A 27,952-nucleotide genomic window follows, 5' to 3' on the forward strand; every position below is an offset into this window, starting at 1 on the left:
ACACATATTGGGGAGAGACAAAAAACCCAGAAGGGAAAACCAGATATCTACACACACTATCTAATTATTCAGGCATACCTTGCTGTAGTCAAGAATTTCTTGAGATGAAGTATTTATAAATGTAATCAGTTCAAATTGCGGAACAAGACAATCTGAAATAAAGTAAGACACGCACTGTCCTTCAGTTTGTCAATAAAGATGCCAAATTCCATTAACCCTATATTACGTAACGCTGTTAAACAATATTGTTTTAATACTGAAGACTAATGGTCGTGTTCTATAATTAAATTTAATACCGGATTGATTGTCACATTACCCCTCCTTGATTATTTTATCCTCCTATTGCTGAAATTATTGATATACGATACAAAAAATGAGGCAAATCAAACAGCGCCTCATTAAGATGTAACCAAAACATATAATAGCAAAAGTGTATGGCCAAAGCCAACACAAGAATTCCAGCAATATGAGCTAAAACATAGCAATACAATTACAGGATATTAATGCAATAAAGATTAATTATGAGACTTACAAAAAGTAGTTCACACAATTACATACGTCAGGGTCAAACCCTGAAATCTGAGGAGACCCGAACAGCACATGTAGTTCTTTAGTATCAGTAATGCCTGTGAAGGATTACAGAAGAATAAATCTTTATTTGCCCTACCTGGGCACCATAATATAAACACATAAAGTTCAAAACATCTTCAAAGGTCAATATACAACCAGTCCTACAATGGTCTTATTGTTTTTTATAAAGGTGTATGACTATCTCATTGTCAGTAAATTGATGCACATGTTAGAAGTGTAACTGTATCCCTTACTTATTATATAACGAAACCATCATGAAGCGACCATCACAAAACAGGAGCGCATACTTTTTTTATAATATAATTAAAAATCTCCAAAAAGAGGAGCACCATATTTAAAAACCCCCTTAGTACTATTCAAAGTACAAATAGAACAACCATTAGACAAGGAAACTACACTAATGCACAAATGTGTTCCATGAAACATGAGTGTCGTAATTGGAAAGTGACCCAAGTGCTATTAAGAGCAGAAACGTATAGAGTATCATTGTGAGGTTGAAAAAATATGTCAACACTAAAGACACGCGACATGGTCAAATAGCAGCTCAAATAATATCATAAAGTATGTTTATAAAGCACGGGTGTCATATTTAAATGTGAAGTCATGTTAAAACCAATGTAAGAGATAATCTATTATTAATAATTTTTTATGAAAAAATATATATATGAACATGTCATCATCATCATAAAATCTTTATTTCGATATTGATATAAAAGATGCACATAATAAAAAAAAAAATAGGAAGCATAACATTCCATTTGCCCAATTCAATTCCATAGAAATGCATCAGGGGGTGTGGTATTTAACTTAGTCCATCCATTAAAATTATAATTTAAATATGTATACAATTTTTATAAAACATCTATAATAACTGTTACAACAGGTTAAAAAGATTAAAAGCCAAGGTCAATATTCAATTGATATCCGAGAAGGAGATTATAGCAGCAAAGTTTTAAAATATTTCTAAAACACAGAGTCTCATTTTAAACTTAATTTGCGTGTGCGTATTATCTACATCCAGTGTAAAAATTTAGCGGCGACTATAGCCACAGGCTCAGAGCTATTAGTTTTAAGAATTCTGAATGCTTCACAGCCAGTGGTGATGCCCATCTGAGAACAGATGGGCTTCAACCACACCTGCCTTGGTGATTTGTATTCTGGGCAGATGAACAAAATGTGGGCTATACTTTCCCGGTGTGTAGGGCAAAAGGGACAGATGGGATTATAATTGACATTCCATTTGGAAGTAAAAGAGTTTACAGGGAGCGTCCCTACCCAAATTGGTGGTACCTCTTCCTGTCTCCAGGAACCATAATAAAGTCCCAGTATCCTTCCAGGGTCACTTCATGTTTTAGTTCCAGAAAGTCAGCTGTAAGTGAAGGGCCCGTACAATTCCTGAACCCTCTCGATGAAACCAAGCTCCAATATAACTCTCTGAGAACTTTCCTGGGCGGGAAAGAATTTGCTATAGCATCTTCCCACAAAGACCCCAAGCCCATGGCAGTGTACATTGCCCTTGCCTCCCTCATCCATGGGATTTTATGTCCCCTATCAGCGTCTCCGACTTCATGGAATGCCCGAGCATACTGGGAGAGCTCTGGGGTAACCCACAATCTCCTCCAGTATGCCACTGGTCTATATCGAGCTAAATCCTCCAGTCGTCGGCATCCCAGGTCATAAAAAAGGGGATCTAGAGGAGTGGATGCTGGGAGTCCCGTTATGCCCCTTAAAAACTTGTTTTGGGCGCTAGTCAATGTGGCTAGATTGCTATAGCCCCATAATTCTGCCCCATAGAGTACCGCCACACTGACTTTTGCGTCATAGATTTTTAACACTGGGGCAATTGGATGTGTTTGGGAGTGGAAGAGCTCCTTGTGTAGAGCACCTGCTAATTGGGCGTGCTTAATGACCAGCTGGTTTTCCAGTCAAGTTTCGAGCCAAGAGTTATGCCCAAATAATAATAATAATAATAATACAGAGTTTTGTATAGCGCGAACAGCTACCTCGACTAGGAGGTGTCCCGGCGCTGAGAAAGCAAGGCAGAGCGATAATCGTAGAGAGGAGGATGTTTAGCCTCTCTGAGAGAAGAGCCACAAATTCAGCTGTTTCTTAAAACTGGCTTCCGAGGGTGCTCTCACGAGGGCAGGAGGCAAGGTGTTCCATAGCCGTGCCGTATTTGCCGAAAAGGCCAAACCCCACCAGTCGAGCCCTTCTGACTCGTGGCACGAGTAATTGGACCCGGCAGTTAGATCGAAGAGAACGGGCCTGGGTGTATCTGGGCAGCCGAGATCTTAGATAGTTCGGACAATTTCCATGTAGTGCTCTAAAAGCCAGAGTAAGAGCCTTAAATTTTATTCTGCTCGCCACAGGCAGCCAGTGTAGTGCGCGAAGATACGGAGAAACATGTTGTTTAAAAGGGATGTGCTTTATCAGCTTTGCTGCCGCGTTTTGCACGGTTTGCAGGCGCTGGGTCAGATATTTCGGAAGACCCAGGTATAAGCCATTGGCATAATCCAGCCTAGATGTGACCGTAGCGTGGATCACCGTTTTTCGGTAATTCTCTGGCAACAGCCTAAGAATTTTACGCAGGTTCCTCAGTTTACTGAGGCAACCTCCAGTCACCTGCTGGATGTGAGAAGAGAAGGATAGGTTGTCATCCCATTTAACCCCCAAATGTTTTGCCTGATGACTGGGGGGATGTGCAGGCCCCATCTCTGCAGGCCACCACAGTCCCGCCGGAGGGGGGGTGCCTTTCCCGAAGAAGATCACCTCCATTTTATTCACATTCAACTTTAATTTATTCGTGTTCATCCAGTTTGCCACATCTCGGAGGCACCCCTTGAAACTAGCGAAAGCTGCCTCCGACACCTCTGGGTAGGGGAAAACCAGCTGGGTGTCAACTGCGTAAGATATTGCAGTGACCCCCCAGTTGGCGATTAGTGTAAAGAGCGGGGCCAAGTGGATATTAAATAATAGCGGGCTTTGTGCCGACCCCTGCGGGACGCCACAGCTCAGATCCCTCGGTTGGAGGAACTTGGAGGTTTTGAAAGACTTGGGTCTGTTCTAATTGGGCACCATTCATGACCACCCTCCCTCTTACATACTTGTGCTTATGTAGGACCATGAACTTAGTCTTGCTTACATTAATGGAGAGGCCATGGTCCTTGCAGAATACCTCAAAGCGTTCAATGGCCTTCTGGAGGCCTTGTTGCGTTTTAGAAATTAACAAGGTATCATCTGCAAACATCAACAGAGGGATCAGTTTTCCATCCAATTTAGGGGCATCAGTTGGATGGTTCTCAAAATACTGAATCACCCTGTTGATGTAGAGAGAGAAGGGAGTCGGTGCTAGTACGCACCCTTGGCGTACCCCCCTTGAAATCGAAAATCTGTCTGTTACCTTCCCTTGTTGATTCCACCGGACTTGGGCAAAATTGCCCTCATGTAGTTTAATAAGGAAGGCCAAGATATCTAGTGGCATGCCCTGACCTGCAAAAACATTCCACATTTTAGCTCGCGGCACTAGGTCAAAAGCCGCGTGCCTCCACCTAACAATACCACTCGCCAATATATTAAAACAAATCTAAAAACTTGATCTATTGTGCTTGTGTGGCTACGGAACCCAGCCTGGAGAGGTGACAATATTTGTTCCTCCTCGATCCACCCTTGGATTCTCTGCAGACAAACCTTGCTATCACCTTCTGAATACAATCCATTAAGGTTATCGGCCTATAATTCCCTGGATCAGAGCGCTCCCCCTTCTTGAATGTCGGAATAATCTCAGCTCCTTTCCAGGTGTCCGGTATGGGTGAGCCATTGGCAATACCATTAGCAAGTAATTGAATATACGGTGCCCATACCTCCTTATCGTACATGAACAGATCAGCTGGTACTTGATCCAGCCAGGGTGCTCTTCCCTTTGGGATGACTTTCAGTATTCTTTCGACCTCGGTTCTACTGAAGTGTAACGGAGTAATGCCATTTGGGAGAATTACAGAATCTATATCCGTCACACTATCTGAGTCCAGGAGGGCAAACTGTGTTGCAAAATGCGAAACCCAGAGATCAGGTGGGACATGGTTACTGGGCTCTCCCCTTGGGATCCCCCTTCCCCATTTAACCACATCCCAAAATGTACCCATAGACCTTTCTCTACTGGCGCAGTATAACTCCCTCCAGTACACCTCATCCCAAGCCCGTTTAGCGTCATATTGGGCTTTCTTATATGAGGCACGGGCATTCTTAATTTTATCCCTATCTTTCAGTTTTGTTGCCTTAGCCAAGGCTTTATACGCAACCCTGCATGATTTACCATACCATTGATCTTCCATATTTACAGGCCTTTTCTGCGAGTTGGATACTTTCTTAATAAAATAGTTCTTACGTTGATAAAAAAGTTTTGTGTGTATTGGGATAACGTTAGCTACCACATCCCCCAGTGTGATACATTTCTGGAGGTCGGTTGTTGCCTCTAGTGTCAATTCCCTCATTACCGCTATGTTGTCCTCTTTCAGGAGGCAGTTTGCCCATTTAATTCTCCTTGAATCATTAGAGAGAAGAATGGCTGCACCCTCTATGCATGTCTCTGGGAAATTAAATGCAAACAACTTGAGAGTTAAGACTAGCGGATCATGATCACTTTCAACTCTATCTACCACTATCATGTCCTTAACAGAAGGCCAATATCCTTATTAATAAGGATACAGTCTATGTGGCTCCTACGTAATCCATTGTTAAATGTAGGAGCCCCCAATTTGTCTGAAGCCGTTCTTCCATTTACTGCCCTTAACCCTTGTTCAACGCATAACACTTTAAGCTGAAGTGCAGCTTCCGTCTACTTTTTAATGGGCAGTATGGACAGCTGCGGAATGTTCCATGATAGATCTTCTTCCATGGTGAGGTCTACATCATTAGTATCGAGGGGTTTGAAGCAACAATTAAAATCTCCCCTGACCAGAATGTTCCCCTTCCCATTGTAAAAAGCAAGGAGCGATTCAAACTGTGCAATAATACACAAGGCTTTACCCCCAGGAATTCCCCTTGCGTAAATATTAAAAATATAAAGGTCATTGAACTCTGGACTCTGGATTTGTATTAGTAAAATATCATTGCATTTGGAGTCCAGTTGTTTGACTATATAACTGCTATCCTGTCTTACCCATGTTGTTAAACCCCCTTTTGGTCTCCCCCGCTGACTGGGAATAGCTGGATTAGAAAAATTTAGATAACCCAGTCTATGAACATGTCAATAATACGAGCAAACACAAGATATAGATAGTATCCAGAATGATATCATAATGACAGTAATATATGAGAGTAAACTAATCGCTAAAGTGAGTCAATGTGGTCGCTCAGAACAAGCACCATCTTTAAACGGTTATTTATAACTCATTTGATATGCATTATTGTGCCCACAGCCCGACCATATTGAGTTAAAACTAAATCTCCTGATGGCTACCCCACAAGTAGTTAAAATGGGTTCTCTATACATGCCATAATCCTTAAGAACATATTATTGCGCAACCTTAGGTGTAAAAAGTGCTACCCGCTCAGCATACTTATGTATCTCCCGTGCTACTATAAGATTGTCTGGTTCAAAAAGAATAGCCCAGCTGGACGCCATGCGGTACCACAATATATACTCCCAAAGAGAGTAGAAAAGCAGAGACTTCTGTGAAAAGAATTTGACTAGTGTAGCAGTGACCGGCGCTTGTCGAAAAACGTCACTACCACACAGTCACGCCATTTTGAAATGGTATTGGGGTTTCCTAGATTCAATCGATATATTTGAATGTAACGCCTAGTGTGCCTTAACCCCGATGTAATTGATACTTCAAAATTCTTATGTATCAAAAAGCAAACAAAACCTCTCAACTTGTGTTAGTGAATCACAGAAATTTAGCAAAAAGACCATCTTAGATCGGCACAAAAAGAGGCAAATATAAGTCAAATATAAGTAAAGTGAAGCGTCAGTATGAAGTCATAAAACATCATTAGTTCAGATCCACACCATATTTGAATGGTGTTAGAATGCGATTCCAAACAAAAGAATTTAATTTAAATGGAACACATTATAAAGCCCCATATCCAATTATTAAGGCTACAGAAATCTTATATTCATGGAGTCTAATAAAAAACAGCCGTTTATTAGCTATCAAGTGGCGTTCATAAATCACAAAATTTGTAGAGTGGCGCCATCTCGAACCTGCAAAATTAGTAAAAGGGCACCATCTTGGAACAGCAGAAGAGACACAAATTAGAAGCCTAGTAATACATCCGCTTAAGAAAATGCCGGCATATAGCCTGTATCTCACACCATATATCAGTTAGGTGAAGAAATGTAACGGAAAAAGACAACCTACCATAGCCACACAGATGATGATATGTAGTAAAAGGGTACAAGCTAAATTCCAGCTTGGTCCGAAGACATATGCATGGCGATGGAGGTCAATGATTAAAAGAAAACACTGTATCATTATCACAATAGAAAGGATTATGTGTATCCTGAATGAAATATAACCAGAGAGCCAGTTTAACAAAAAACAACTATTCAATTCCCGCCAAGGTGTGCAGGAATAGAGAAAAACTTCCAGAACATTATCAAAAGAATATTCAGGCACAGTGGTCTCATAAAAAATGATGAAACTCGTTGTTAATGTTCAGACCAAGGGTCACAGCCCTCAAATGGCAGAACCAGTGTGCCCGAGTTTGTCTGAGGTAATTAGTCCTATCACCACCTCTATCATACCCGCTGACATGATCTAATGCATGGAAGGTAATGTTAGTATTCTCAAGATGGGTCATATGATTGTGTTGTGCAACAGGGTATTTCTCATCCCTGTTCCTAATACGTTACTGAATGCGGATCTTCAAACTTCGTATACTACTACCAACATATACCTTCTCACAGGAACATTTTATCAAATAAACGACATATGTGGTGTTGCAGTTGATAAAAGATGTGATCCTAAATTCTCTTTAATTTTTATACCTGAAACTAGTAAGTTTATTCACTCCATATTTACAAACACAGCAATTGCCACATGTATAGAAGCCATGTGGTTTGTTAGGCAGCCAATTTCGTGATATGATCTTTGGTCCCCTAACAAAGCTTGGACATAAAATGTCTTTTATTGTTGTCCCTTTGCAATATGTTATTCGTGGTTTTGGTGTCAGAAGGAAGAGAGTCTGATTGGAGTAAATACCATTTTTTCCTTAATATATTGAAGATGTGGCCACTGTACATGTTGTATTCAGTGATGAAAGTAACCTGAGTCTGATATGTCTTATCACCCTGATGGACTTGGGAACAAGGGTATCTCTCCTAATCAATTTTCTGTTTTTATGTTCAGCTTTTTGGCAGTCTTTGTCGTAACCTCTTTCCCCAAAGCTCCTCTTAATCTTGTTGATATTGCTTTCAAATTGTGATCATAACTGCAGGTATGGCGTGCTCTGACCATTTCGCCATATGGTATTGCAGAGATGGTGGATTTTGGGTGACAACTTGTGGCATATAGCACACTATTGCAAGAAGTAGACTTTCTAAAGATATCACTAATGATGACACCACTTTATGATAATATTTGAGCTGTTATTTAACCATGTCGCTTGCCTTTATTGTTGACATATTTTTCAATCTCACAATGATACTTTATTCTTCTCTGCTCTTGATAGCACTTGGGTCTTTCCAATTGGGCGCTCATGTTTCATGGAACACATTTTTGCATTAGTGTAGTTTCCTTGTCTAGTTTCCTTGTCTAATGGTTGTTCTATTTGTACCTTGAATAGTACTAGGGAGCTTTTTTTAAATATGGTGCGCATCTTTTTGGAGATTTTTAAACATATTATAAAACAATATGCGCTTCTGTTTCCTAATGGCAGCATCATGACGGTTTCATTATATAATAAGTAAGGGATACAGTTGCACTTTTAACATGTGCATCAATTTACTGACAATGAACTAGTCTTTCACCTTTCTAAAAAAACAACAACAAGACCATTGTAGGACTGGTTGTGTCTTGACCTTTGAAGATGTTTTGAACTTTATGTGTTTATAGTATGGTGCCCAGGTAGGGCGAATAGACCTCTATACTTCTATAATCCTTCACAGGCATTATTGCTGCTAAAGAAATACACGTGCTGTTCTGGTCTCCTCAGATTTCGTGGTTTGATCCTGACGCGCGTAATTGTGTGAACTATTTTATGTAAGTCTAATAATTAATCTTTTTTGCATACAAATTCTGTAATTGTATTGCTATGTTTTAGCTCATATTGCTGGAATTCTTGTGTTGGCTTGGCCATAAACTTTTGTGATTATATGTTTAATTACATCTTAATGCAGCGCCGTTTTATTTGCCTTATTTTTTGTATCATATATCAATCATTTCTGCAAAAGGAGGATAAAATAATCAAGGAGGGATAATGTGATATGCAATCCTGTCTTAAATTTAATTATAGAACACAACCATTAGTCTTCAGTATTGAAACAATATTGTTTTACAGTGTTACGTAATATAGGTGTAATTGAATATGGTATCTTTATTGACAAACTGAAGGACAGTGCGTGTCTTACTTTATTTCAGATTCACTTGTTCCACAATTTGACCTGATTACATTTATAAATACTTCATCTCAAGAAATTCTTGACTACAGCAAGGTATGCCTGTATAATTTGATAGTGTGTGTAGATATCTTGTTTTACCTTCTGGGTTTTTTGTCTCTCCCCAATATGTGTTGCTTGTACATTTTGAATTTTTTCATGTGAATTTATTGCATTGACTAAATGTATTTAATTTGTTTGTGATATTGTTGACTTTAAGACCAAATGTAACAGTTTTTGTTTCTTGCGTTTTGTGTGAGCTTCACTCTTCTGGAATGTTTTGTACATATATTTGTGTTGACCTGTGTTTATATGACAATCTTGTGTTTATTAGTGGTCTTCCCTTGAACCTTAAAAAATTGGCTTGTGTTACTGCAAATGTATAAATGAGTTTCAATTCTTCTTAGAACCACGTTTTGTCTGTTTTACTTGCATGTTATGTCTAGTATCTGTTTGTTTATTTGTTGTAAATAGTGTTCTGTTTGTTTGTATATATTTTAGCCGTGAAGAAGTCTGCCTGAGGACGGAACGCGCTGGCTATCTTGAATTTGTCTATGAATAAAGAATAAACCCCCAGATGCATCAACAACTCATTTTGCGATTCCTTAATAGCGAATAATACCCATTCGCTATTAAGGAATAGCAAAATGGAATGCATCAAGAAATCACTAAAAAAATAGCGATTTCTTAGAATTCCTTAATTGCGACTCGCAAATTGCGAGTCGCAATTAAGGAATACCTCCCCATTCATTCCTATGGGCCTAGAGGCCCATAGGAATGAATGGGAAGACAATCTCAATTTGCGAATCACAATTAGCGGTTCGCAAATTGAGATTGCGATTTCAAGGGTGCAGGGGTGTCCAAAGGACATCCTGTTGCACCCCTGAAATTGATCTGTGCACATATGTTGCGCACACACATGCCCTTAGGGCATGTGTGTGCCCAACATGAAACTTTGAAAAAAGCACTATAGTGCATTTTTCAAAGTTTTTGCAAATTACCATGAAGTTGTACTTCCTGGTAATTTGCGTGTCCTATTAGCGAATTCGCAATTTTTAAAACTTTCATGCATTGCATTTAAGGAATCTCAATTTGAGATTCCTTAAATGCAAATAATCGCAATTTAGCGATTTCTCAATTTGCGATTTTTGCATTTGGGATGCTGCATCCCAAATGTAAAAATACCTGTCGCAAAGGGGCAGATTCTGAGAATCTGCCCCTTTGCGAGCAGATTTTTGTTTGATGCATCTAGCTGAAAATAACTTATTTACCTACAATTAAAATCTACCAGTGCCTTTATTTGATTGGGAAGATCTTGAGGGACTGTTTTGTCGTGCCTTATGATTATGGGTAATAAGTAGCCTCTACTCATAATTTACATATTTGAGTGCAGGGCCACACATTTTTTAATTTTCACTGAAGATTCCCTTTAGACTTTCAGAGGTAGAGACCTCTCTGCTTGCCATATTTTTATAAGTGTGAAGCTTTTGCTAAATGCTTATTTCCTTTTTCCAAAGACGTCTACTGAAGTGTGATCATGCTGACATCTTTGCTCCCGAATTATAGGCCCTTGATAGATGACCCTATATCTGACTTATGTTTAGTAGAGAGAAAGGGAGTTTCTTATGGAATATATGTTTGCTTTCATTTGTTTCTGTATTGTGGCGATCAACATTCTGTTGCACCTTAATTTACTGAGATATTTCAACTTGCCTATTCTATTGATGTACATATTGAACATATTCTTTGTTTGCAAATATACTAGATCGATTGGCAATCCAAATAAAACCAGTTAAGTACATTCAGTAAATCCTGGTCCTTATTGTGGGGTCACATTGGCTCCACATGTTAGAGAGGTACTGTTGATGTCTTCTTCCTTTCAATGCTTAATATTTTTTGTTTAGTCCTCATTTCACCTAAAGCATCTGCAATTTTCGCATAAAGACCCCTTCCAAGCAGGGCGCCCTGGGTCCATGCTCTTGCATTCACTTTTAGGCTCACCAGGCCAGCTTCTTTTGTGCGAGGCTTGGTGTAATCATTGGACCGAGGAACTTAAACCAACCTCATTTCTGTACCCCAGGTAATTAATGGTGCCCAGATATTCCCTTCCCCTAGGTCCAGTCTCGCCATACTCAATACTGCTCTCCGCCAGATCTCGTAGTGCTGTGGCTCAGGGTCTTTCCACAACCTGCAGATCTCTCTACGGGCCGCTAATATCAAGCAGAGGAGTAGACCAATCGATTTATTAGATAGTTGATTTGTAAGGTTATTTTCAATACCGAAAGCTACTAAAGACAAGTTAAGGTTAATTTTAACTTTAAAAATTCCCTCCAATGCCCTCCCAACATTCTCCCAAAAGACCCTTAGATGTACACATTCAAAAAATATGTGTAAATCGTCAGCCTCCACTAAACCACACCTTGGGCCCTCCAAGACTGAGGTTATGTGCTGGGGGGTTGAGGGCTATACCGGGAGGCACTGTGGGGAGTTCAGTATTTGGGGATTACTATAACCCATGATATAGAGGACATTCCCACGACGAACTTGAATAAAGTGTCTAAAGATTTTGATAATCTTTTCTTGAAATGGCAGAATCTTCCCTTTACTATTTTCGGCAGGGTAAACCTGGTTAAAATGGTTATCCTGCCGAAGTTGACCTATCTGTGTGGGCTGTTCCACTTGACTTTCCTGGGAAACTTCTGGGCAAAATTCAAAGTAAGATAGGGAGCTTTATATGGGCCAATTAAAATTCCAGGCTATCTTGGAAGAAGTTAACACAGAGGCTAGTTAAGGGTGGCTTCGCTCTCCCTGATGTCTTTTTGTACTCTCTTGCCTTTCTATTTAAAAATATTTGCTGCCTACTCTCTAGCCCTCCTGGTTCTAATTGGGGGAAGATCTTGAATGCTATGGTTCACTTTGAGGGTGGTAGTATTGGGTTTTTATATACATTTGGTGCCCCCAGATTTTTCAAAAAGGTACAACTAAAAGTAATAAGGTCAGCTCTCAGGGTATGGCAACATTTGAAAATGAAGTGGGGAATAAGATATTATTCTGATTTTGCCCCTATTTGGGTCTCTCGAGGGCTCCCCGCTTGCCTAAATGATATCTTGGCTATTCCGATTTGGAGGGCAGGAATTGTTATCTGGTTCCTTTCAATGCTTCACATCAGCTAACAAAGCTACATACATGGGGAAAAACCTTTGGCACCACTTATTTCAATAAGAAAGTTACTCCACTTGTGTGGTTGGGCCTAATGCTTGCGTTAAGACCAGATCAAACAAAGATCGATGGAAGTATTTACAGGAGGAGAAAACTGGATGCTAGGAGTTAAGTGGATCCCTGGGGATTCCAAAAGTTTACATCACAAAAATGCAACGAAAATGTTTGATTTTAGGCAATGTTTCAGGGTTTCAGGGCATTGTGGGAAAGAAAATGTTGTGGGATCCATGCAAGGCTCACCACCCTGGACTCCACTGAGTGTCTAGAAATGTCTTGGTTTGGTAGGTTTTCCCATGTAGCTGCTAACCCAAGCCTGAAAAGTGCAGACATTCAGCATGGCACGTTGAACGATATTGGGATGTAGCCCCACTCTGCTGGGCAGTATGTAAAATCAATAGCCAAAGAACTGAAAGTTTCTCTCACTTGCCATGGGGATGCGAATCATTTTGTCCCAGGGGAGTAGTAAGACTGTTGAGGCTTTAGTGGTGAGGCCTGATGTGAGGGTTAGCCAGACCCCACCTCATTATTTTATATAGAAAATATTCCTTGCATCCACTGGGCTTACAGCCACCCTCGATGGTCAAACTAGCGAAAACACCATCCCTGCCCCCAGGGGTGCAGAAAAACGTGCGTGCCCCATGGCGGGCGGCACATGGATGGGAGGTGGTATGCTCCAATTACATAGTGGGTCTCCTGCACTGTTTTACTTTGCCCAAATGCTAAATCTGTTTTGTCTAGTGGGCTTTTTGCCTTCCCAGGGGCAGATTAGAGGCAGCTTCCCCTATTAGGACAAACCTCCTATCTGCCCCAGAGGTGAGCTGAAAGACTCTATTGCCCCTTCTGGGGTGAGGGTATAGCTCGATGTCAGGGTAGGCTGACCCAAATCTTTTGTTTGTTTTGGCACCATTTTGAAATCACTTGTGTCTAGTAGGCTTTCTGGGGTATACCTCAATGCCAATGTGTAGTGCGTGCACCCCTTTTGTTTGCCCAAATGTAAAATCCTTGGTGCCTATTGGCAGCTGGAGGATAACAACTCCCATCCATCCACCAGGAGGGACATAAAGACTGTATTGTTCCCTTTTGGAGTGGGGTTATGGCCCTAGGATAGAGTGTGGCTCCCCCACTCTTTCGTTTGTTCTTCTTAGTGAACCTTCAGCAGTGTTTACAAAGCAGGTGTTCTGGTCAATTTTTTATTCAAATTAATTGGAGTTTCTCAATAAAAAAATTCTGAGAAAACCTGTTTTGTACACACACTGCTGAAGGTATACAAGAATAGCTCACAACCCCCCACCCCAAGCAAACTCTTATTGTTTGGCTGTGGTTCAGTCCTCGAACCCAATGGGGAATACATAAACATCTTCATTAAGGATTTGGTTCCACTTATAGGCACATATGTCGGAGACAGCACATATATGATCAGTTTGATTGAGGGATTGGATTTTGATTCCATACATGAACCAGTGGTCACTCTTGATATAGAATCCCTCTATACTAATATTTCACAGAGAGACAGGAAGAAGGTTATTAGTTATGTTTTTGATCTAGATACTGGACCAAGACAAGTACCCATGGAATTCATTGTGGGAATCCTAGAGATTGCTCTTATTTCTAGCTATTTTCTGTATGGCAATTAGTACTATCAGCAATGTTCAGGTACTTCTATTGGTGCTATTTTTACCCCAATTCTGGCGAACATGTATGTGGATCATTTTAAGACCAATTTTGTTTTCACAGACCTAATCCATTCAAAAAGAAACTATTCAACTGGAAGAAATACATAGTAAGGCGTGGTTGCTACTTTGGAATCCTTGTTAGAATATTTCAATAATACACAGAATAATATGAAACGTACTCACAGTAGCGACCACAATAGTGTATGGTTTTAGGATGAAACAGAATGTTAACTAGTTGGTTATGACCCTTTACAGAACACCAACAAAACGTAACACTGATTCAATACACAGTCTTCATTGTACACACAATCATGACTTCTTCAAAGGAGCCATCTTTCCTTATAAGCTGCTTTTTGCCAAACGTTTTGTTAGGTCAACCATGAAACACGCATGATACAAGCCCTAGAACACAGTTTCTTAAAACCATAGAGAAAACCCAATTTAACAAATTGGTTTGTTACTACATTCTGCCCTGACACTAAAAAAAATGTTAAGATCATAAAAAAAGATACTGGCCCATCCTCAGACAGAAAGGTGATTTCTCTTACAAAAGGTTAAAAACAGTACAGGTCATCTGGTCCATGCCCACACCATAAACAAAAGACCACCGACTAACATTCTGTTGTGTTTGGTTCTAGACCCTGATAAGGGCCATTTCAAAATACATGCACCTACTGTGTGGCATTTCAGTCCACATTTAATGCTCGTACCTTCAAACATGGCAATGTCCGCATGGTACTGCAACACCATACCAACTGCTTATCCAGTAATGTAGTTTATTGCATTTGGTGCCCTTGCAGCTTTATCTATAGTGGTCAACCCTCACAGCATGTGAAAGTCAGATTTGGGCACCACCGAAGTTGAATTGGGTGTAAGGTTCAAAATGCCCCCTTGGTAATGCCCTTTTTGGAACATGGCCATACTCCAGACAGCTTCAAGTGGCAGGTTATTGCAAAAGCATTGCCCTCACCTAGGCGTAGAGACGTGTTGTACCCTCAGCAATGTATAGAATGCAAGTGGATCAAAAAGTGCAACTCGATCAAGGCAGGACTAAATACCATGGAACAATGGCGGCCATGGACAACTTAGAAATCTGTCTTGTGTTGAACTTTGACATTCAGACTGTAATAAGAAAAATACATTGTGTAAACAAGGACAGTGTACAATAGTGCTTTGACAAAAAATAGTGAGAGTTTTGTCTTATCCCTTGCCCTTGTGTATATGTTATGGATATCTGTAATGTTGAATAAGTTTATGTGATTTTCTTATTTTTGAATTTTGTTGTTCCTAATTGTATTGCTTTACTCTGACACAGCAGACACTTCCCCTTCTTCATCTGTTATGCCTCTGCGTGATATGCCCACTGCCTGGAAGCTTTGCGCTCCATAGCTCGCTCCCGTGAGATGCCATAATTGTAGTTGGCATACTCATGGTGCGAGGCTTTCAGTTGGACTGTGGCTGGACATTGTAACAGCAGGGACTCTTTATTGCTCATTTTACAGAGGATACGTGGACTTACTAATAACACTTCTGCATATTACAAGCCTAATTCTCACTGGTGAACCTTTTCTCCTTTTGTTCCATCCATTATTGAGTTTCAAATTATATGATTTCTATTCACAGTGACATGTATTTTGTATCCTCATAGGAATAATCCTGTGAGTATACTCAAAACCTGGGTTACCCTTGGTGCTTTCACTTGGTGGCACTTAACATTACACACAGAGGCATTTATTTCTGCCTTCAATTTTGAATTGGTTTCAAGGCATAAGTAGGTCATATTCCTTCCCTACTTTCAGATATCTGACCCTGTAGAATTTCTAGTCATAACTTTCCCCCTCCTTTTGTGGGTTTTCCCAGGCCATCCTCAGTCCTGTTAAGACCCTCGTATACCTTATAGGGTCAGAACGCCATCAACAGCACTCACAAACAAACCTTTGATAATTCACAACATTGTGCGAGTAGACAACAGTGCTATTTGTTGAAAAAGATTGACTCATATGGTTGTTTGCTTTCTATTTACCTTTGATGTTTACTCATTGCTTCAGTTGTCTGTTGGGTTATGGTTGTTGCTCCCTCGGGGGTCACTTTGCACATGTAGTGTCTCACTATCCATTTTAAGTTGTGATTTATAAGCTGAATAAATTCACTTTTGGACTGGAATCTACAATTATGTTTTGGTATGTCATTGTATTACAATCATTTTTCTGTTTCATTCACTATCTCTACAAAATGAGTTCCATGGCAGCTGCTGCGAAAATTTGTCTTGTAATATTGAAGTTTGCATAGACATTTGAGTTGCTCTTTATCGATTTTGATGTACTTTTAGAAAGTTTGAACTTTCTTTTCCTAACCATGTAGTAACTAAAACCTATTCCTGGGCCCATAACTAGGGGTGGTTGTCAGTTTGCCTTTGTATATACCTCAAAAACAGCATCACAATAGAGGGTCAGGCTGTTGGCAGGACGTGCCATCCTGGCTATTGGGGGGGGGGTGTAGCTGTCACCTGACAAACTGGACTTCACAGTCACTGTCCGAACTCACACACAAAGTTCTTCTCACTCACCTATTATGCCAGCAGACAGACTAATCTTAACCTGTTAGGTACCCAGGTTCGCCCTGAGGAAAAACCCGAATGATTGGACCGGGTTTGGAAACGCGTCGGCTTTCCTGAGCACATCAATTGCTCCGTCACCAAGGGTAGAAAATAAAAACAGGGTGTCCGGTGGACACATCGGTAAAATTTCCCCATGGTGATAAGCAGTCCTCAAAAAAATGACATTTAGAAATAACATAAACAGGACTGAAGTTAAATTGATTCTGGTGTACCTTTTAAAAAAAAATGTTTTCTATAACCTAATTATGAAATTGTTGTATATGTTTTTGCATAATATGATTCAATGTCTTAAAATGTTAATTTAAGTTGTGATCGTGTTTGAACCTCATGTAAGAAATGAAGTAATGACTTATATGATTTCAATGCAGTAAAATAACACAGGAGCTTTGTAAGTAAATACAGGTTCATACCTTGCTGACAATTAAAATACAGCACAAAACTGAGACCAGGCAATTGTGTATTCTTAATAGCAGACAGACTAAGGCTAGAGCAGGGAGGCAGAAAATTTCGGACACCGCCTCCCACTTTAACCTGGGCACCAGTTATTAAAAGGGGTCCCTCAGACCCACTCTTCAATACACTCCTGGGCCTGTGGATATTACAGAAGAGGGACTCCCTGCTGCTTGAGGTCAGCCCTGCTTGCTGGGATGTAAGCATGGACATGTTCCTTTCATTTCAGGCTGCCTGACTCCAAGGATCAGCTGAATGACCTCCTGTTCTAAGCTACAGTGACATAACAAACTCCAGAGGCCTCACTGCATCTGCACAGCTGGCCTGCTGCCTGTAACTGCAGCAGCTGAAACTGCCTGAACCCTACTGGCCTCTTCAATAGTGAGTCCCTGATCCCCAAGAGGTACCTCTCCATTGGCTGGCATCAGAGTGCACTCCTCTGACTCAAACAAGAGAAATCCTGAAGTTATGGGCTCTTTGCAACCACCAATGGGCCCGTTCACACCAAGATCTTGCGGCCTACGACTACTGACAATGCAAAGCTCCAGTGAGCCCGACTCTTTGCCTCACAGTGACTGCCAGCGACAACTGCCAATGTGAGATCTGCACTTCACGCTAAAGCATCAACATCCTGCAGTGACCACCAACACGAATCTCCAGCAGTGATCACCCGCAATGCCCTACAGGATCTTCACGCTACAGCAACGATTTTCGCAATGCACAGCCTGCTCTTGATGTTACAACAATGACCATCCATGATGCTCTCTCTGATACTCAAGGCCTCCTCCTCCTCAAATGGAACTCTTTGAAATAGTTTTGTAGGTAACATTTTCAGCAAGACTAACCTGGTATCTGTATCCATCCCACACTAAATTGCAGTCAGCCTCAAATTGCAACTTTACGCAGTCTCTCACGGCCAGATAACCGTGAGGTGCTATACTTACCTTAATTCTTTGAAATTGCATATCTTCAGTACCACTGATTAGATTTTTGTCATTTTAGTATCAAACAATTTATTAAATTTTACTAAAGTTTTCTAAATTGGTGTAGGATTTTTCTTGTGTTGCGTTTTTTCTATATTACTGCTTGTGTGCTGCATACATTGGAGAACCTGACCTTATGGGCCAGGCGGCTCAGGGCACGCCTAGGATCTCCAGGTTCACCTGCCTCGACAGACAGAGACACGAGACACTCTGTTAGGCGTAGAAAAGTAGATTTATTAGCTGCAGCTAAGTACAGTTATCTAAGAAGTACCACACAGGTAGGTTCTCAAGAGACTGCCACTTCAATCCGTGGCGCACAGTCTATTATACAGCACAAGTTTACAATGACAACTCCCAATATACACAAAACTGACAAATAGGAATAGTTCGAAAACAAGCTATCGGATGTCTAAAACACACCCTCCTTCAGACCCTGTGTGTTCTCCTCCCCTCAGGTTAATCAACACTAGTGCCCGTAATTCAATTTGCAGGTGGCAAAACATGTGTAGAATGCTTCAAAAGAAGGGCTATGTAACAAGAGAACACACAAAGAGAATAGCGAAGGCCAGTTAAACAAGATAAAGTAGAGAAGAATGGTGGGACCCAAACAGTGTAGTAAGACATGGATTAATCAGTCTAGACATGGCTTTGCGAACTCGGCCAGACCCTGACATCAGTGCCGTACACAAGGACAAGGGTTGTTCTTTAACAGGAAAGACACGGAGCAACTGGAAAGGCAGAAAAGACCATATTTACCGCGTCAGCCGTGCTGCCTGAGTGAGGCAATATAAAATGGCGGCTAAACACAAAATGGCGGGTGTATGCGAAGCGGAGTCGAAAACTACGTAACCTCAGTCCCTCCTTTTGCCATACTCAGGCAATGCACAAAAGGACCCATGTTAGTCTGAGTCGATATCAATGGTCATAAGGTCATTGAGGTGTTGTTGCATCATCATCTTAATATTTTCTGTCTGCTGTGCTACTGGTTTGGAGACACAGATTGTGGCACAAAGTCCACAAATGGCTGGGCCACACTGTAGACAGAGACAACAGGAAAAGATGATTGCTAAAATCATTCCAAGGAAAGTTAACACTTTCCATCCCCAGGTGGACAGTAGTCCCCAAAACCATCCCATCACAGACCAATCTCCAGTATCTTGGTGAATAGACTCAGAGATGACATGTAGCTTAGAAATGGCTTGGTATACTGTAGGGGCATTGTCAGGAATATAAATGCAACAACTAGATCCAATCAGTTTACAGACTCCTCCTTTATCTGCAAGAACTATGTCCAAAACCATTCTATTCTGTAAAGTCATAAGTCGATCCGCCTGAAGTTCGGCGGTCAAATTCTTTAATGATCCGGAAGTTACATTGATTGTGGCATCAACCACACAAACTAACTGTCTGATATTTCTGCTATTGACCCAAAAGGGAAGAAACCCTTTCAGAAAATCCCCTCCTTCTTGTCCTGCTGTATCTTCCGAATCTACAACTCCTCTACCAACTCTCTTTCTGTGATAATCAGCAGGAGCAGTATATGTAGGGGGAAGGAGAAAAGCTATATAAAACGTTCCCGAGAAGTATGTGGGAAGCCATGTATAAGCTTTGTCATGACAGATAAAATATGTACCTTGAGATGCCACCAGTGGTGCGGGAGTAGAAGGAGTATAAACATAAGTATGGGAGCAATTACTCCTCTCTTGCTTAGTTTTGGTATTTCTGGCCATTTATTTGTAAGCACAAATGACCCCTTTGGGGTAGAACCCAAATCGGTGTAAAACTCTGCTGTTTAACCTTGTCAGTGAGGCTGAGAGTATAACGAGTTATATTCCACCCATCGTATGCTCTCTTCTCATCTTTGGGAATCTTGCTAATGTCAGCAATCTTTGCCATTGTTACAATACCCTTTATCAAAGGACTGTGACTGGAATCCACTCCACCATTATAGGATCCACCAGAAGGATATCGAAGTAAGTTCTGGTATGCATTGGAAAACATAGCCAGATAGGCCCAAGCAGAACCTTCATACGAAAATGGGAGGACTAGATATGGCATCCCTCTTTGTGTATTATGTGGTATGAGACCACAAACCCAACAATCAGTAACATTTACTATCAATTGATGCTGGTGTAGCAATTGAATGAACGAATTGTTAAGATATTCCATTCTTCTCATTTGCTCGTGGTCTGGGAGTGAATAAAGTTTAGGCGGAGAAACAGTAGTAGAGGGAGTTAGAGGGACAGAAGTGGGAACAGGTACTAACTGTAGGACATGTATAAGCCATCCTATGCATGCAAATAAACTGCATAAACATACTAAAATACACAATGCTACGCCACAACGACTGAATAATAATTTCTTATAATGAGCTTTTTTCATCATTTTAATACCACTCCCTTTTCCTGTACTATCCATTACTCTAAAGGCGTTGCTCACGATAATCTTCCTTAATCACTTGGCTGTGATTGTTAGCCGTCCTATAACACTGCAAGTCCTGTTGACCTAGTCACTATTCAGGTCACAGCTCAAGACTCCTACCGTGACCCTGCAACTTGATGGATAAAGGAAAAAGGACAAAATAAAAAATAAGTAAAAATTAATTGTCTTTAGGCAACCTCCTTCTCAGATTGTATCCTCTCTTTCCGGGTATCGTTTGGTCCTTAAATAAATCTTCAGGATCTGTTGTATTGAGTCTTAAATGTACAGGTACAGCTTCCTGTAAGACGTCATTGTCTTCCTTCTCTGAGCTAGTCCAATCCAGGCGTGCACTGCTGAACGGCACGAATCTGGGTACCTTCTCACACTCACTATCACCGACACCTTCTCAGACCCACTGGTCATAAGGTAAAGGCAATGGTACCCGTTTGCAATGCACGCCGTGGATCCAGTTTTTCTTTCCGACGACTTTGACAGCTGTACGAGTTGTGAGTAACACTTGTCTCGGCAGCCCCCAACGAGGTTCCAAGTTCTTTTTCCTCTGTAAGTTCTTCAGACACACCCAGTCCCCAGGCTGGATGGAGTGTCCGGGATCTGAGGAGGCCTCCGGCAAAGCGTTTTGGACCTGTTGACGAATAACATGCAATTTAGTGGTGAGATCATGCAAGTAGTCAACCAACAACGGATACGGAATGTCTGAATACTTTTTGGGTCTGGGGACTCCCCAAACATTAGCTGGGCGTCCGAAAACAATCTCGTATGGGCTAAGCCCCAAACGAGAATGAACAGTCGTTCTTGTTGAAAGAAGTGCCAAAGGCAAGGCATCAGGCCATGAAAGACCTGTGCTGGCCTGAATTTAAGTTTGAGAGTGCCATTATAGCACTCTACCAGACCCGCTGTCTGAGGATGGTTTGCCGCATGGAATTTCTGTCTAATGCCTAGACCCACTCACACCTTTTGCATAATTTGACCTACAAATTCACTTCCATTGTCACTCCAGACAATGCGCGGCAAACCAAACCTCGGGAAAAATTCCTTCAAAAGTATTTTTGCAGTGGACAAGGCAGTGTTGTCCTTTAGGGGGTAGGCCTCTATCCATCTGGAAAAGGCACAAACCACCAGCAGGACACACTTGAGATTGTTAAAGCGTTCCATATGGATATAGTCTATTTGCAGTACCTCGAATGGGTACGTAGGGGGTGCAAAGTGACCTGCTGGAGTTGGAGTTCCCTTTCCTGGATTGTGCATCAAACAAACAATGCAGTGTTTCACCACATTTTCTGCACATTTAGGAATACCTTAATTTTGCCATACTGGAGCTAAAAGCTTGCATATACCCCTTGCATTAATATGGGCTGGTCCATGAGCCATAGTAACTACAGGCAGTACATACGTATCTGGCAACAACCATCGTTGATGCTCTGACAATTCCGTCCAACATCCCATACTATCCAACATTCCCGTACTTTCTTTCCACGTACTCAATTCTTTCTCGGTGGCCTCCTTCTGAATCGCTTTTACGCTTTCCACTGTGTCTTCACACATACCACCTTCTGCGACCCATCTTGAAGGGCCCGCAACGTACATGCGACTTTCAACATTCCTCGCTGTCTCCCTCGCTATTTCATCCGCAAATGCATTTCCTTGACCCACATCGTCAGTAATCCTTTTATGTGCACTGCACTTCACAATCGCTATTTGAGTAGGCAAAGCAAGTGATTCAAGAAGGTCAGTTACCAACTAACCATGCTGTATCTTTGTGCCGTGGGAGGTAAAGAATCCTCTTTCTTTCCACAAACGACCAAAACTATGGGCAGCGCCAAACGCATACTGACTGTCAGTATAAACAGTCACTCTTTTCCCTTTCGCCAACACACATGCTCTTGTCAACGCAATCAACTCTGCAGCTTGCGCTGAGTTTTGCGAAATGCGTGCAGTTTCTACCACTGTGTACAAAGTTGTTACTGCATAAGCAGCTGTCGTTTCGCCATTAGGAAGCTTGAAACAAGACCCATCTACCCATAGGATCCCATCCGGATCCACAAGTGGTGTATCCTTCAGGTCTAATCGACCCTTCGTTTCTTCTTCGGTGCGAAGAAAACAATCATGCTGATCTTGTACATGTTTCGCATCCAAAATAGGCAACAATGTTGCTAGATTCAGGACATTACATCTTTTTATGTGAATATGGCTTGCTAAAAGTGTTAACTCATATCCAGACAAACTGGCACTTGTTAAGTGCTAGGTTTTCGTCCTGTTAAGAAGAGTATCTACTGCATGTGGCACCATAACATTAAGAGTATGATCTAACACTAGTCCAGCAGATTGACGAATAGAAATTGCCGCTGCTGCTGTTGCTCTGAGGCAACTAGGTAATGCCTTAGCTACTGGATCTAATGTTGCCAAAAAATAGGCACACGGCCTTTGTTTGTCGCCGAATTGTTGCGTCAGAACTGATAATGCGCAACCTTCCCTTTCATGGACATAGAGCGTGAAAGGCTTATTGTAATTCGGAGTGCCCAACACAGGAGCAGAACACAAAGCAGTACGTAAATCAGAAAAACTCTTCTGACATTCATCAGTCCAAGGAAGAGGCTGGGGCGTATCTTTAAGTCTAAGTGCCAACAGAGGTTTAGCAAGTAGGGAAAAATTCGGAATCCACTGTCTACAGCAAGAGGTAATGCCTAAGAAAGCACGCACTTCTCTTTGTGTGGACGGTACAGGCATCCGTGCAATTGCATGAATACGTTCTGGGGTCAATCGCCTTCCCTCCTTCGACAAGAGATGACCTAAATAGGTAACCTCTTGTCGGCAATATTGCAACTTAGAAGATGATACTTTATGATGTAAATCAGACAAATGGTGTAAGAGCGACACAGTTGCAGTCTTACAGATATTTTCTGAATCAGCAGCCACTAACAAATCATCCACGTATTGGATAAGGGTAGCACCCGAGGGCAGAGAAAATGTGTCAAGCTGAGACTTCAAAGCTTGGCTGTATATTGAAGGACTTTCACAATAGCCTTGAGGTGCACGCTTAAACCGGAAGCTTCGGCCTCCGAGAGAGAAGCCAAAGAGATCCCTACTTTCTTCAGCAATAGGAATGCTAAAGAAAGCATTCTTAAGATCAATAACCGAAAACCAGACCGCTGAAGCAGGAATCATAGCAAGCAAGGCAGTTATATCTGGCACAACAGGAAACTGAGGGACAACAATTTTGTTGACCTCTCGAAGATCAATTACAAAACGGTACACAGGTGTCTGAGAGGGATCAGTACGTTTAAGAATAGGTAAAACAGGGCTATTGCAAACATTCCCTCTAGTCTCTTCGACCACACCTTTCTGAATCAAATCATGAACAATGGCCAACAAAGCTCTTTCACCATCATTAGATAATTTATATTATGGAACACGTGGCATCTTAACATTGGGTTTAACGGTAATCACATATGGTGAAATTTGCAATAAGCCAACATCATTCGGACCCGTAGCCCAAAGTGTAGCAGGAAGTGAACGCAGTTCAGGTGGTAGCTGGTCTTTAGATACATACATCGGAGAAGTCAATTTATCACCCAAAGTGAGGTGCACACCAGAGGGTGAACAATACAACGTAGCATGTAAACATTTCAATAAGTCCAAACCCAATAAATTCTCTCCGCAACCTGTTGTTAAAAGAAGCGGAGCTTCCAAATCGTATGGACCAATAGAAATGGGCAAAGGACAAGAAACCGGATTTGAAACTGGGGCGCCAGAGAATCCTACAGAAACATTTGTTAAGCCAGACAAAGGTGCCCCAGGGAGTTTAGAATGCATTATGGAACTTCTCATTGCACCAGTATCCAAGAGAAATGGTTCTGGAACACCTAATGCCATAACATTAACATAAGGTCCTTCCTGATCTACTGGAACTGATACGACTCCCTTACTTTGCCTATGGCTGTCCTAGCTAGTATGAAAATCAACGGCCTTATTATTGAGACAATAGTCATCATTGTAATATTGTGCAGATTGAGAAGTCTGCTGATCAAAGTAATTTGTAGAATCCTGAGGGGGAGAGGGACGTCGTTCCTGAGTCGACGCACCACGTCCCCTACCTCTGGATATGGACCGAGAATCACTACGACCCTGTGGTGCTAATGGTCCACCATACCGCTGCAATAAAATTGGACAAGCATTCTTAAAGTGACCATCTTCCTTACAGTAGGCACACTGATTAGGACCCAATGGAACTCGTGGAACTGAGGGTACCGGTTTCTGCTACAACATCTGAAACTGCAGGGGGCTGTTGAGATTGGGGCTGAGCAGAACGAGGGGGATACGCCTGTTGTAGAAGAACCTTTGTTTTTAATTCTTTAGTCTTTTTCTCCGCTTTCTCCTTATCTTCCTTATCCCTATTCTCATAATATTGAGCAGTAGCCAGTATCTGGGCAGTGGAAGAAACAGCCCATGAACTCTCTGATTGTTTTAATTTATGCGATAATTCTGGAAGTAAATTGAAAACAAATTTATCTACGAACAATCGCTGTCCACCTTCAGTACTCATGTCTTGACCACTATGGTTGATGAAAGTCTCTTCGAAATGAGTAAAGAAGTCGGAGACACTTTCATCTGTCTTTTGTTTACACGCCGCTAACTTATCCCAGTTAACGCGCACCGCAGGCATCATAGTTTTCATCAAATCTTTTATTTTTCCAGGTAATTCCGTAATTAAGTCATCCGGTTTGGCACCACCTCTTTGTCCCGCATCTGCAGCTGCAATAGCAGCCCAATTACCCGTCTAAAGCTGCTTCATGATCCTGTTTACGAATCTTGGTCCATATTGCTTGTGGGACTACATTTCCCATAAGTAAATCAATATCTGCCAAATTCATAATACAAGCGTCAACAGTCTGGGACAACTCTTTATAATACCCGGCAGGATTCTTACGAGGGTGCGGTAAAGACTGTTTAAGTGCCAATACTTCTGACCTTTTCCAAGGATCATGTACCCATATACGCTGAAAATGAGCGGGGACACCAGGAACATTACCTGCCTGTGCAACCGCATCTCTCCATATTGGAGGAACTTCTCGCATCGGATATTGTGCCATCCTACCACGAACCGCGGGATCAGGCTCAAGAGAATTTTGAGAGAAAAAGGCGGATCGAAAAGTAACAAGCTTTTGAATAGCATGTTCTACAGCAGGAGCCACAATAAGTCCTTTATCAAATTGATCCTGTATTTCGAATAAATCCTGAGGAGGTGAATCCAGATCCACATCTCCCCATCTTTAATCAGAGTATTGCACATAGCATTGAACACGTATCTCTGTGTAGGCGCATTCCATTGAAGGAAAGTATCTAAAATATCACGTACACTGTACTGTACACTACTCATAATCCAATCACGAGCAAGAGAATCTAATTTAGTCCGTTCTTCCAAATCCGGAAACTGACTACGGGATTGTCTCCTAGACGACGCAGGAGAAAAGTAGAGAGGCCCAAGAAAAGGCGACAAAAGACCTGAAACAGTGTCGACTAAACGTCGTAGAGCTGTAGGGGAATCTGACACTAAAACAGGAGACAACATATTCTGTAAAACAGAAGAAGAATCCGTAACAAAAGAAACGACAGATGGAGGAGGCTGAGGCACAGAAGATTGGGGTACAGAAGTCGCTGGCAAAGGGGGCGGAGCTGGAATCACAGGAATAGGCAATTGTGCAGGAACCAAAACAGCTGGATTAACAGCAGGTTGTAATGGCGGTGCATTAGCACCTAACACATAAGGTGGAGATAATGTCAACAAATGGGACATAAAAGAATCGTCATCGGGTGTTTTACTCTTTGATACAGTAGGTAACACAGGATAACATCTATCTATTGCCATATGATGTTGTCTTTCCGACACCTCAATCACATGATCAGCTTCGTCATTTTTAAACTGTTGGGCAGCCTGTAAAATCGACATACTCTGCTCTTTCTTATCTTTCTTCATTTTCTTAATTTCTTTCTGTTTGGCTTCCTTACGCCAGAGGCGAAAAGAGTCAAACATTGCCGGCCGGGCTTTCCTCTTGAATAGAATTGTTTCCAAATTATCTAATATATCGGGCTCAAAAGAACCATTTTGTGGCCACTGTAAAACACCATCCTTTTTAGTATATCGGATCCATGTTTCATTAAAAACAATAGGACCCAGACCATGTTTTGAGTAAAGCTCGTAAGTAGGCGTTCCAACTGGAGGAATCGGACAAGAATCCTCTAGCCGGGAATCCCTAGAACAACCAAAACAGCAACATTTCTTAAACTTACTAAATCCAGGCATTTCGTAACGAACTGAACTTCCTTACAAACGTCAAGGGATTTTTGGACAATAGAGTCACAGCACAAGCGTACTTACCCCTCGGCTTCGGTTAGCGTGCTAATCGAAAAACAAAAACAAAAAAAAGAGTGGGCGCTTCCCACAAATACTTAACTAAATGTTTTTCTCACGCCAACAGATGTCCGTCTAACGTCTCGCGATACCAATCATCACCAAAGGGCCAAGGCAGGGCAGCAGTCGTCAGCAGCCGTCGGGAAGGAGTAGCCATGCTTCAAAAGACCTTCGGTCCACTTCGACATGCAGGGGTCGCTCACGTGGTTCGTGAAATCCTCCGGAATTTTCTTGCGAAGCTCCTCACGACTCTTGGGCAAAAACTACTACAGCTGAAGTCGCCCACACGTTGGGCCGCCAATTGGAGAACCTGACCTTATGGGCCAGGCGGCGCAGGGCACGCCTAGGATCTCCGGGTTCACCTGCCTCGACAGACAGAGACACGAGACACTCTGTTTGGCGTAGAAAAGTAGATTTATTAGCTGCAGCTAAGTACAGTTATCTAAGAAGTACCACACAGGTAGGTTCTCAAGAGACTGCCACTTCAATCCGTGGCGCACAGTCTATTATACAGCACAAGTTTACAATGACAACTCCCAATATACTCAAAACTGACAAATAGGAATAGTTTGAAAACAAGCTATCGGATGTCTAAAACACACACTCCTTCAGACCCCGTGTGCTCTCCTCCCCTCAGGTTAATCAACACTAGTGCCCGTAATTCAATTTGCAGGTGGCAAAACATGTGTAGAATGCTTCAAAAGAAGGGCTATGTAACAAGAGAACACACGAAGAGAATAGCGAAGGCCAGTTAAACAAGGTAAAGTAGAGAAGAATGGTGGGACCCAAACAGTGGAGTAAGACATGGATTAATCAGTCTAGACATGGCTTTGCGAACTCGGCCAGACCCTGACATCAGTGCCGTACACAAGGACAAGGGTTGTTCTTTAACAGGAAAGACACTGAGCAACTGGAAAGGCAGAAAAGACCATATTTACCGCGTCAGCCGTGCTGCCTGAGTGAGGCAACATA

The 27,952-nt window shown here is 41.7% G+C and overlaps 1 long non-coding RNA gene across 1 annotated transcript in view; it reads left to right on the forward strand.

The window, feature by feature from the left end:
- LOC144753516 (uncharacterized) overlaps positions 1-27,952 on the forward strand; it is a 33,899-nt gene that overhangs the window by 4,285 nt on the left and 1,662 nt on the right. The window contains exon 2 of the long non-coding RNA XR_013594396.1: positions 9,174-9,247. This is a non-coding gene — a long non-coding RNA (uncharacterized LOC144753516). The remainder of the gene's footprint in view (positions 1-9,173; positions 9,248-27,952) is intronic.

The sequence above is a fragment of the Lissotriton helveticus genome, chromosome 5_1 (genome assembly GCF_964261635.1).
Source record: "Lissotriton helveticus chromosome 5_1, aLisHel1.1, whole genome shotgun sequence".
In the NCBI taxonomy this organism is placed as follows: Eukaryota; Metazoa; Chordata; class Amphibia; order Caudata; family Salamandridae; genus Lissotriton; species Lissotriton helveticus.